Source organism: Oncorhynchus kisutch, linkage group LG20 (genome assembly GCF_002021735.2).
Source record: "Oncorhynchus kisutch isolate 150728-3 linkage group LG20, Okis_V2, whole genome shotgun sequence".
NCBI classification, from domain to species: Eukaryota; Metazoa; Chordata; class Actinopteri; order Salmoniformes; family Salmonidae; genus Oncorhynchus; species Oncorhynchus kisutch.
Window position 1 is genome coordinate 19,352,950 of NC_034193.2, and position 11,888 is coordinate 19,364,837.

The window sequence follows — 11,888 nt, forward strand, 5'->3', positions numbered from 1 at the left end:
TGGGGTTACCTGGTGCTCGGGGCATAACCTCCAACTCCATTGAACGGACCAATACCGTATGTGATGTACAATAACAGAACACCATGCTCCTACAGACACTGTGGCACCAGAGATACTGTCCATGATGTATCTGTTGTTAGACGTTTTTACCCGGTCTATACTGGCACGTCCCAGATGGCATCTATAGGTGGGTGACACAGATTGTCAACTCTTCGTTCATATAGGAGTTATCAGAACAAAAGAACAAGGGTTGCCCACCAGCAACCTGGGGACGCTGGTGACTGGGAGGGAAGCGTCCGAGGCGGCGCGATGTCAGTTGTGTTCGCGTTTCACATGATGCGTGTTGACTGCAGCCCTGCGTTTGTCAGAGAAGGTGTCTGCTCTGCAGTCAAAGTGCCACAGCCCCCAGATTGACACTCATTAGTGAGTGCCTCTAAGTTAGGAGCCTGTGGGGGGCATGAGGAGGGCGGCGGGGTGGGCAGGGGGCCGAGGCGAGCAACAAAGGCGAAGGGCCACATCTCACTAAAAATAAATGATGCAAATGATTGATACAGATAGCGGCAGACTGATAAAGCCAGATGACTCAGAATGATTGGGAGGTGGGCTGGGCAAGACCCCTGGTTGGCAAGCTGTTGTCAGTTGGAACGCGGGCTTAAAGCCACCACCACGTCCAGATCATCGTCCCAACATCCCCTCCCTCCTCCCCCCTTTGCTTTGGTTGTGTTTGACCCCACCTAGCAAAGCCCCCCTCTGTCTCCTGCCACTCACAGACCGCACACACACCCCAACGCCTGCCCAAGCCGCAGCCCAGAAGCAAGTGGAATGAGGGGCCGCCAAACCTGAGGCTCACACACATACACAGAGACACACAGACACACAGACACACACAGCACTGTGTCCTGGGCCCTTGTGCCCTAACCCTGCTGCACTTTCCATGGCTTCACAGCCAGAGCCACATGTCCATCATTGTATTTGTGAACCAGTTCCCCAGCTCAAGTCATTCATTACGCGTGTCTGCAACTGTCAATCATTCAATCAATCATAACATTATTACAGTGATTGTAAAATCAGGCCCCCCAGCGAAGGCTAGTAGCAGGCTATGGAGAAGTGGGAAGCTTATTTTTATAACTATGTTCAGAACTAATTTCCTTCAAAAGTAGCTAATTGTTATACAATTTCTGAGATTGTTTTCAATGAGACAAACATGACAGTCAGAATAAAGGCCTAGAATAACTGCTTTGGGCAATTATCAGATAAATATGTTTCAACCATCATTGGACACCATAAACCTTTTGGAAAAATACAGTGCCTTGCGAAAGTATTCGGCCCCCTTGAACTTTGCAACCTTTTGCCACATTTCAGGCTTCAAACATAAAGATATAAAACTGTATTTTTTTGTGAAGAATCAACAACAAGTGGGACACAATCATGAAGTGGAACGACATTTATTGGATATTTCAAACTTTTTTAACAAATCAAAAACTGAAAAATTGGGCGTGCAAAATTATTCAGCCCCCTTAAGTTAATACTTTGTAGCGCCACCTTTTGCTGCGATTACAGCTGTAAGTCGCTTGGGGTATGTCTCTATCAGTTTTGCACATCGAGAGACTGAAATTTTTTCCCATTCCTCCTTGCAAAACAGCTCGAGCTCAGTGAGGTTGGATGGAGAGCATTTGTGAACAGCAGTTTTCAGTTCTTTCCACAGATTCTCGATTGGATTCAGGTCTGGACTTTGACTTGGCCATTCTAACACCTGGATATGTTTATTTTTGAACCATTCCATTGTAGATTTTGCTTTATGTTTTGGATCATTGTCTTGTTGGAAGACAAATCTCCGTCCCAGTCTCAGGTCTTTTGCAGACTCCATCAGGTTTTCTTCCAGAATGGTCCTGTATTTGGCTCCATCCATCTTCCCATCAATTTTAACCATCTTCCCTGTCCCTGCTGAAGAAAAGCAGGCCCAAACCATGATGCTGCCACCACCATGTTTGACAGTGGGGATGCTGCGTTCAGGGTGATGAGCTGTGCTGCTTTTACGCCAAACATAACGTTTTGCATTGTTGACAAAAAGTTCAATTTTGGTTTCATCTGACCAGAGCACCTTCTTCCACATGTTTGGTGTGTCTCCCAGGTGGCTTGTGGCAAACTTTAAACAACACTTTTTATGGATATCTTTAAGAAATGGCTTTCTTCTTGCCACTCTTCCATAAAGGCCAGATTTGTGCAATATACGACTGATTGTTGTCCTATGGACAGAGTCTCCCACCTCAGCTGTAGATCTCTGCAGTTCATCCAGAGTGATCATGGGCCTCTTGGCTGCATCTCTGATCAGTCTTCTCCTTGTATGAGCTGAAAGTTTAGAGGGACGGCCAGGTCTTGGTAGATTTGCAGTGGTCTGATACTCCTTCCATTTCAATATTATCGCTTGCACAGTGCTCCTTGGGATGTTTAAAGCTTGGGAAATCTTTTTGTATCCAAATACGGCTTTAAACTTCTTCACAACAGTATCTTGGACCTGCCTGGTGTGTTCCTTGTTCTTCATGATGCTCTCTGCGCTTTTAACGGACCTCTGAGACTATCACAGTGCAGGTGCATTTATACGGAGACTTGATTACACACAGGTGGATTGTATTTATCATCATTAGTCATTTAGGTCAACATTGGATCATTCAGAGATCCTCACTGAACTTCTGGAGAGAGTTTGCAGCACTGAAAGTAAAGGGGCTGAATATTTTTGCACGCCCAATTTTTCAGTTTTTGATTTGTTAAAAAAGTTTGAAATATCCAATAAATGCCGTTCCACTTCATGATTGTGTCCCACTTGTTGTTGATTCTTCACAAAAAAATACAGTTTTATATCTTTATGTTTGAAGCCTGAAATGTGGCAAAAGGTCGCAAAGTTCAAAGGGGCCGAATACTTTCGCAAGGCACTGTACATCTCATGTCTGACATTAGACAAAATGTAGAAAAATGCACACCCTCAAATCTGTAGGGCTTTTAAGAACACACTGAGATCCTCTCCTCTCGTCTCATTTGTATCCTCAGTCACCCAGTCACTCCCCAGTCTGCCAGCCAGGGCCACTGGGTCTGCTGCCAGCAGGGTCAGCCCTGTGACCCACCAGGGCCTCACTCTCTCTAGCCACCAGCACCACAAGAGGAGAGGAAAAAGAGCAGAGCAGGAGCGCATCCAGAGGCAGTATTATCGCAGGATCTAGTCCCTGGTCCCCCTTCCTGCTCCCCTCAGAGCATGGCTCTCCCAGGCTGTTTCCCACAGTGATCCTTCCTGCGCCCCTCAGAGCATGGCTCTACCAGGCTGTTTCCCACAGTGATCCTTCCTGCGCCCCTCAGAGCATGGCTCTACCAGGCTGTTTCCCACAGTGATCCTTCCTGCGCTGCTCAGAGCATGGCTCTACCAGGCTGTTTTCCCACAGTGATCCTTCCTGCTCCCCTCAGAGCATGGCTCTCCCAGGCTGTTTCCCACAGTGATCCTTCCTGCGCCGCTCAGAGCATGGCTCTCCCAGGCTGTTTTCCCACAGTGATCCTTCCTGCGCCCCTCAGAGCATGGCTCTCCCAGGCTGTTTTCCCACAGTGATCCTTCCTGCGCCCCTCAGAGCATGGCTCTCCCAGGCTGTTTCCCACAGTGATCCTTCCTGGCCCAGGACTAAATACACCAGGCACTGGCAGGCTTGTGGCAGGGCCGTTTGAACTGGCCCGAACGGGAGAGAGAGGGTGGCAGGGCCAAGACCATGTGCCAAATGTGTCACCATGAATGTATGGGTAAGGAGAGAGGGAAAGAGGGAGAGGGTTGAGAGAGGGAGAGGGGAAGGGAGGATTGCTGGTTAACGATATCCACACCGGGTTGAGATCAGTCAGAAAAAAATAGGGATTTTTAACCATTTAAACCTAATTATGTCAAATGTTATGCTGTGAAATGTCATTAAAATGACTTTGGTTCCGCATACATTTCCTTCCTTAACTACGTTCTTTGCTTAAATGAGTCCCTTGCTCGAAATATGTCTTCTGCCTTATCGCCATGACATCCACTATATCATTGATCGTCCTGGCATTATGCGATGTAGCATAATCTACATCAATCGACAATCAATGAATCATCAATCAGTTTGTGAGTGTGGGGACATGTGAAGGGATGGATGGATGAGGGGGCAAATCAAATGTTGAGGCTGGAAGGACAAAAAAGGATGTGAGGTGTCTGAAAGCGTTGAACATGAGGGCTCAATGAATTATTGAGTGAACAGACAGACAGCGCCTTTGTCTAGAAGGGGAGGGGGGGGACATGGAGCCCTCCAAATTCTCCATCTGAACTGACAGCATCTGACACCTTGTCCACTGGGATTTATGACATGATAATTACGCATTAGATCTATTCAAAATGGCAGCTGTAGTGTAGTGTATATCCCATAGCAATTAAAATAGAGTCAGACTTCCAGCTTGGCGCTAGCCTCTGCCTGCTTGTCAATATTGGGCAAAGATACTGTATTACTTTGTACGTACGAATGTAATTTCATTAAGTCTGTTTCGTCGGCACCACCACTGAGACTGACTATGTGATGAGGATCCAGTGAAATTAGTGGCTCATCTCATTGACTCTGCTCGCTTTTTGCGTCTTCAAAATCTGTTAACCTTGTTGTGTCCTCTTTGCTCTCTAATCCAAGCTGTCTTGAACTAGCTGTGAACTTACTGAAATAGGTAGAATCAAGCCAAGTGGCTAACGCGCCTGGCCTTTCTTAGCAAACTCTTGTTGCCCTGGGTGAACGGAGGGGAGCGGAGAGGGGAGAGCCAACCCAACACTGGAGGCTGCTGGAGAACTCTGGGAGAGATACACCGCCTGAACTTAGTGTAAAGGGGCACAGGAGATGTGTGGTTCACTCAGCTCTTCGTCCTCCAAATACAGTGGCTGTGCTAAGAGCCATTGTGCAGGCAATAGGGCAGGGGCAATACTGTGATCTGGACATGTATTGGAAACATTTAAACCTCTTCCATTGAATGATTCAATGAACAACATGACATCAACTCTGGTCAGAGTCCCAAAGTTGCATGCATCATTATTTTTGTTTCAGTGTGTTGCCTCCATCAATTATAATATAGCCCTTACGCTTCATTATAAACTGGTTAGTTCGAGCCCTGAATGCTGATTGGCTGACAGCTGTGGTATATCAGACCGTATATCACGGGTATGACAAAACATCTATTTTTACTGCTCTAATTACATTGGCAACCTGTTTATAATAGCAATAAGTAACCTCTGGGGTTTGTGATATAAGGCCAAAATACCACGGCTAAGGACTGTGTTCAGGCACTCTGCATTGCGCCATGCATAAGAACAGCCCTTAGCCGTGGTATATTGGCCATACACCACACCCCCTTGGGCCTTATTGCTTCAATAACACTCCCTTGACACTCTCATGTCTTCATTTAACAACGCGTCTCTCTTCCACCATCTCTCTGCTTCTCGCCCTTACAGATTTAGACCGCCGGATCCTCTTCACCTAGCTTTGTTTGACTTCTGCATAAAAGTGTAGATAAACGGGCTCTCAGTTTGATTTATTCATGTCAGACCACTAACAAAGCTGTGGCTTGACATGATGCCAAGTACATTTTCTGGGCCAGTGGCCAAAAGCTACACATCCACAGCTACACTTCAGTCAGGATTTCATTATATATTTGGGGGGCAACTTAAGTACCCCTATTTAGTTTGCTATCATTCCAGATTTAGTGTTATCCAGTTTTCCATAGATCAGTTACAAATTAGTGTTGGCATGGCAGTCCCCAGGCCTGTACTTGGGGGTCAGAGTGGACATGACAGGGACAATAACTTCTTCATGAGGTCAGTGGGACCTGCTGGGTGGACTGGGGCTGTAGTGGGGGTCCGTCTGTCTGTCTGTGCATTGGGGGGGGGGGGGGGGAGTGAGATGCATAGTCCCTATGAAGGAAGACTGAGACTCATGGTAGTGTTGGTAGTGTTTGGAGAAGTGGGGGTCACTCTATGCCAGTGAAGCAAGCCAGAGGAATGCGACAGAGTGCACAGCTGCCCCATCCTATCAAACCACAGGCACTGTGCTGTCTGAGGAGCATAAAGATGGCTGTGTGGCATGTCCAGGTTCAGGACCTCCCATGGATGGAGTTGAGGGCATGGGATGCATCATGCTCAGTTCCCTATAAGAGCACTTCCTGGTGTAAAACACTCTAGCCCCTCAAGGTGGGATACAATTCCTTAGCATTTAGAAACAAGGCTTGCTCATCTTACAACTTAAAGTTTCTGATCCTGCATAAAAGTCCTGTGGATCACGTAGTCCTGCTTATTCCACAGGTGTATCACTTTTTTAGGGAGTAATAAAGCTCTAGATCATGGTGTCCCAGTCAATCTTGCATGCAAGCCCTCTAGAGAGGAGAAAATACTGACACCTGAGCACCCTCCAGGCATTCAGACTATCTGTCTTTACCAGGGGTCTTAAAAATGCGGTCCAGGAGCCATTTTTGGCCCACCACCTGATTTAATGTGGCCCCACTTTTTCTTGTAGCACTCTTTCCAAACATTCAAACCTCATTTGAAAAAAATGTACGATGTGGTGCTCATGCCTTTATGCTTTAGCACTCATAAATTGGATTGAGCCATATATTTACAGATTATGTGTTTTATCTAAAGGCTCACGCACAGTGACTGCCGACTGCCTACATTTTTCACGCGATTCTACATGTAAAACGTTCACAAATTACGTTCAGAGGTACTAAGTACTCTCGGCCAGCAAACACTATTGGTGTGCCTGAGGCCTTACGTCGACTGATTTAGCTTGACTGTTACTACAGCTGAGTCTGCTGAGTGTCCACGGCAACCACAGAGGTCTTTGTGACTGATCTCTGAACAGTTTGCTCCACAGTTAACATTTCCAGGCCGAAAGGTCACGTCTGGAGTCTGAGTGTGTGAGGGCCACTGTGGGTGTTTGAGAACGCCTGGGGCTTACACACACTATGGGTGTTTATTGGGGGTGAGCCAGGGTTCATGGGCTGACCAGAGAATGTGCACTGTCCCCCTAGCCATCTCAACACTGCCCTCATCTTACGCAAGCTCTCTCTGAATGCAAATGTCAAAGGGCCGCTCCATAACAATTCTATCAAGAGACCATGTTAACTCCCACTTTTCTCTGTGAAATCACATGTTAAGAGAACACGGCCTCCGCATTTCTTTAGTTGGATTTCTTTCCTGGGCCTACCAGCATGTGTGAATTCTTGAATTAGGTCTTTCCAAAATGTTTTTTCAAGTTCAATCAATACAGTGTGCTTGTAAGCCGTGCCATAAAGACAACCTCTATTCTCAATACTGTGCCAAGGATGCATGGAAAGCTTTTGTTATTCAATGTCCAAGAATCATCTGGAGCTTCGGGTCACAGTCGTCTGTTTACAGCTGTGGGGACGGCATTGCCCGGCCATGGCTTGAGCTCTATTATTGAGCTAGGAACCCACCCAGCAGTGATTACCATCTCATTATAAACTAAGGAAGTGGCAGCTTGTTTGTTTCTAGGGTTGCAGTGGAATACATTTGCACATCTCCAAGAGTTCATGCGATATCAGGTGTGAATTCCACCAAGCACTAAGTGCTATCTTCTCCTCTCTCACTTCTCGCAGTCTCTCGCTCCTTCTCCCTCTCCTTCTACCCCCTTCCCCACTTAATTTGGCCTCCCTCTGTTTTCACAGCCTTTGTAGGTGATGCCTCCTGAAGTTTCCTTTCACACTCCGCGTGGAGATTTTAATTAACATATGTTGCGTTAATTAGGGCCCCTCTGCCATGGCGCAAACCTGAACAGAAGGCGGTTCTCCAAGAGCCGGTTGGGAAGCATGTGCTGCCGTTAAGTCTTTCTAATCAGAACCATTTGCACGCCGATTACTAGGAGCGCCTCGCTTCTGCCTTCACAGCTCCCCAAAACACCTGCACCTCACCGCCTCAGCAGCACCAACACACCCAAACACAAAGCCAGACTTCATCACATTCTCACAGCTGCCATGAAACACGCCCCAATGCATTTGATATAACATAGTCAGAAGAGTATGTGACACCTGTCATAACATGTAGTGACAGATTATAACAATATTCATATGACTTATGCCAATTGACATAACCCTGCAATTGTGATCCATTTAATGTTAAACAAAGATTCAAATGTTTCATATTTCGCAGTGATGCATGTGTCAGGTGGTGTAATGACTGATAGATCCTCCATTCTCATGAAGTGTTGTGCAGGAACTAGGAAACCAACTTCAAATGTGGTACGCCATAAATCCACATTGTGATTCATACAGGCTGCAGTTTATTAATTGATTTGAGATCCATGTGGGTCAAGCATGGGAGGTCTACCCACATTGGTGAAATGTCAAGGCACTGGTATTAATGACTAGAGGTCATGCTCTCAGTGGGTAAAGTTGACAGGGGACACGTGGATAACATTTCTATGATATATTTGCCTGAATTTTGGAGCATAATGGTCTAAGCACATTTCGGTTTACCACACATAAACTAGTTGGAAAAGCGTGTTGTCAACCAACAATGATGCAGTACAGTTGGTCACATACCCTGTTGTGATTCCTCCGTCTAAGCGCCATAATGCCTGATCAGGGTTCAGTGGGGGGCCAGTTGCTACAGATTGAATTAATGGTGTCCACCTGAAGGCATAAGGACCCTACTGTTGTCAACAAGTTGTTACATTTAGCAGACACTCTTATCCAGAGTGACTTACAGACGCAATTAGGGTTAAGTGCCTTGCTCAAGGGCACATCAACAGATTTTTCACCGCGTCAGCTCTGGGATTCAAACCAGCGACCTTTCGATTACTGGCCCAATGCTCTTAACCGCTAGGCTACCTGCCACCCATTGTAAATGTCATTGATGTGTCTCGGGTTCTAGTTCTAATTCAGTGTCAACACTGTGGGCCTATACTACTATACATTTGATGGGTGACAACCAAGTGTAGAGTATAACTATTTAAGAATTTTACTATGATGTATCCCTCCACGTATATATCTTTAGAGGCTGCTAATGTCCGGCGTGAGATATGTGACACTTTTAACAGAAATGTATCACTATATAGTCAAGGCGCTAGATGACAATATTGATAAAGACCTGGGTTAACCAACTGACTCCTCAACGATGTGCAAATTGTTCAGAAGTTTAGCACTTCTAAATCTGTCAGTCTACGGAAGTCTTAAAAGGCTGAAGGTCCATTTCAGCTGCTTCGATTGCCATGTCAAAGGCTGCTTTGTACTGCATTTTGACCTAAATATAGTGAGTAGCTTCTTATTTTTAATAGTTCAAAAATGAATAATTTGTTCAACATAAAATGTGAGGTTAGTACCTTATAATTATGTTGGTGATGTTTGCTCGGTATTCAACACCGGTGGATAAGTTGAGAACTTAGATGTGGCCTGTTTGTAATGGTTGGAGGAGAAAAGAGAAGCTGAGGTAATGTCCTGGGGCACAAACTTGCAGCAGGTTGGCCTGAGAGCAGGGAAGGAGAAACGGCGTCCTCTGTCCCGGAGGCTCATGCGTACGCCTGGGTGGCCTGGCCGCCATGTCTCTCAAACTGTGGCCCTCTTGCCATTCGTGTCAACATCGATGACTTCAATGGCATGTCCTTGTGGGCTCACCTTACTAGGAGAGATACAGGAAGCTGACATTAGAGCAATGAAAGTGTGGAGGGGGAGAACTGTGTAATACCTGTACTGGGGGGAATTCTGTGTATTAGTGTGTGTGTGTGTGTGTGTGTGTGTGTGTGTGTGTGTGTGTGTGTGTGTGTGTGTGTGTGTGTGTGTGTGTGTGTGTGTGTGTGTGTGTGTGTGTGTGTGTGTGTGTGTGTGTGTGTGTGTGTGTGTGTGTGTGTGTGTGTGTGTGAGTGTGTGTTATCTGTTTCATCTGTGTTTATCATAGAGATCTCCTCTCCGAGCAGAATTGAAAGAAGTGCCTGTGTTCTCGGAACACACTGGGACAGTTGTTAAGTGCTGAGTCTGTTGCTGGAGGAGTCAGTCACAGACAATTTCAGTCAATTACGTCTCTATTTCATCTTCTACACTTTTCCAGTACAGTATTCTACACTGTTACTGAGCTAACATGTACTGTAGCAGTGATATCACATTGTTTTCACAGAATTATTAGAAATAACTCTTTATGGAATCAACTAAGGTATGATATTTACTTGATTCCTTGTGAAATCAATGTGTTTATGTGGCCCATTTTACAGAAAATATCACAGATTTGACCAATTTAGGTTCAAAAAGGAAACTGTTAAAGATTTCAAAGTCAGAGATAGAATTCAAATTTGACATTTCCCGTTTTAAGCAATCAACAGCTGATCATGTGCAGGTTTATTTCAATTAATCACATAATGATGGGTGACAATGACTGGTATGAGACTACTGCAAATATATTCCTCCACAAGCCCTTATTTGCTAGATTTAAAAACATGACTGAGTAAATAGTAATGCACTATCATATTGGAAATGTCATTTTATTCGACATTCAAAACTCTGAAACGGAATCGTTTACGTTGAATCCTTCACACTGGTTCACACTTTTTCTACATGAAATCAAAACCTTGTGGGTGTGCGGAAGCTTGTATGAATTCTCCCTCCCTCGCGATGATGACTAAAATGCTGACAAAAAATTGTGTTTAATCGGAATGTTGTATGTTGGTAAGAAAATGGATCAGCTCAGAGACAGTTGAGAAAATATTGATCATAGAGTCAGTCTGGTGTCAGTGTGATCCTGAACGTATTGCGCACGCCTGTGCACGCTGGAAACGCTTGTTATTACAACATTTGAATTATGGAAATACAAAGGCCACACATTTGAATCTTGTACAATCAAAAGGTTATGAATAAAACGAAAGTCTAACCATTAACTTGTTTTTGTTTGTTTGTTTGTTTTTAAACCAAAAGGGCAACAGATTGTGGGTCAAAATTAGAGAATAGGCTATCAAATAATAGGATCACAACAGTTAGTTTTATCAAGCTATATGAATCATTTACATCTGATTAGCAATAAACCTACACTGAGTATACAAAACATTAGGAACACCTGCTCTTTCCATGACATAGACTGACCAGGTGAATCCAGGTGAAAGCTATGATCCCTTATAGATGTCACCTGTTAAATACACATAAAGCTGTGCTGTTTTTTTTTCGCGCTAAACAGTTTCCTGTGTGTATCGAGAATGGTCCACCAAGTTCATCCAGCCAACTTGACACAACCGTGAGAAGCATTGGAGTCAACATGAGCCAGCATCCTTGTGGAATGCTTTCACATGCCCCCACGAATTGAGGATGTTCCGAGGGCAAAAAAAGGAGGGGGGGCTGCAACTCAATATTAGGAAGGTGTTCTTAATATTTTCTACATTGTATATATGTTTATTATTTGTCTAATTTCTCCGTATGCTGTATTCCAAGTAGGCTATACTTTATCGTTAGGATATTAGGCCTATAGTAGCATTGTAGTAGTTTACAACTAAGTAATCATAATAATATTGTTAATGTTGTTATTATCATGATCATTTTGAATATAGTATTTTCATTGCCTACTTTCATATGCCTGCCACTGAAATAAAATAATGAATATATTTTGATAACATGCAATTCCAGTAACCGATTCGTGCACGTTATTATTTACATTTCCTAAAATGTGTTCACGACCTGAAGTAATGTGAGAAACTTTTGCACTCATAACCATTTCAGAAAGTGTTCAAATTGTTTATCTTCTTGTCTGCCTAGTTAGAATATGCGCATGAGCAAGTCCTCAGGGAACAGGGAGGGTTCTTGCGAAATGGAAACCTATCACGTCTAGCTTCGACATCAAACCCACCTCCAACCAATTACCAGTCGCAAAATGT